The sequence below is a fragment of the Gekko japonicus genome, unplaced genomic scaffold (assembly GCF_001447785.1).
Source record: "Gekko japonicus isolate JY-2015 unplaced genomic scaffold, Gekko_japonicus_V1.1 scaffold1785, whole genome shotgun sequence".
Lineage (NCBI taxonomy): Eukaryota > Metazoa > Chordata > Lepidosauria > Squamata > Gekkonidae > Gekko > Gekko japonicus.
This window is the reverse complement of record NW_015165298.1, coordinates 233,434-234,754: the sequence shown is the minus strand read 5'-3', so window position 1 is coordinate 234,754 and position 1,321 is coordinate 233,434.

Below are 1,321 nucleotides of genomic sequence, written 5' to 3'. Positions count from 1 at the left end.
CATTGCCTTTGTGCCTGCAGGGAGCATCCTTTCAGAAGACAGTTGCCCACCACTATTGAAGTCTCCTGACATTTTGTGACTGGCCCCAGATCCCATGGTGGCCATTTTGTGGTGACAGGCACTACCTGTTCCCAGAATTCCAAGAGTGTCCACGCATTCAACAAGGTCGGGGGCCACTGTGCTATAGCGATTATTTGTAGCTGGATTGTCAGGAATATCCAGTTGCAAATGATTGTCACAGTGTAACCGTGTCACAATATCCAATTATGTGTAGATGCAGCTGCTGTTGATTTAATTTAAAGCATGCTGTGGTTTATTTGGTTATTTCACTATTTATATCCTACCTTTCTCCCACACTAAAATAGGACCCAAGATAAGTAACAGAGGCAATTTTAAAACCAGAAAAGATAAACTAGGCACATCCCATGCGCGCACACACACACACACACACACACTATACATTATTTGTCCCCATAGGTACCAGCAGGGGTCATTTCGTAGAAAAAGAGGTGCAGGAGTGCATTAGCATAACTCATTAGCATAACTTATTTGCATATGCCACACCCCCTGGTATCACCGGAAGTGTGTCAGAAGGCAACACCCACCGCTCAGGCTCCACTGGACTGTTTTGGATTGCTAGCTATGGGGGGGGGCAGATCCTTGTGCTCCTCATGGCCCGGGGCTGCTGGGAGCAGGGGGCGGGGCTTGTTGCATGTGCCCGCCCCCATGGGCTCTTTACTGCCGGAGCTCCATTCCTGTGCGCTCCTGCAGGAAATGACCCGTGGGTACCAGCCATATTGTACTGGCTGGCTTGCTGGCTTCTCCTGTCAGGTTATGGTGTCTCTCTAATTTCCAAAGGTAACAAGGCCAGAGGAGGTTTCAGAAGTCCTGTGTCATTCAGTCAGAGGTTAGGTTTTCAGGAATAAATCAAGGACATGTCGGCAGTTCAGTGTCTGATGTATGCATTGCATTCACGCCCAAGAGTGTATTTTGGGAGACTTTATAGCCACATGCCAAGACTTCAGGCATACAGCAAACTTCTCAGGAACAATCCTGCAAAGATTAATCTCCACTATCAGCAGGCAGCTGGCATTGAGCTAGGAGGCGTGCTCTTTGCTACTTAGCCTCTAAATCTGTTCTCAGCCTCCTTCTGTGGCATTCCAGGGGTGCTTGTGATATAAGAGGGCTGGGGGTGGGCAACTGATTTTTTTCCTTGAATTAGAGCTGGAGGGTGGAGGTGATTCTGAACCAACTTTTGGCTGTAAGTCCTGGCATGCCTGCACCTCATTTTGCTGCTGGTCAGCTTCTGTCAACTCTGGGC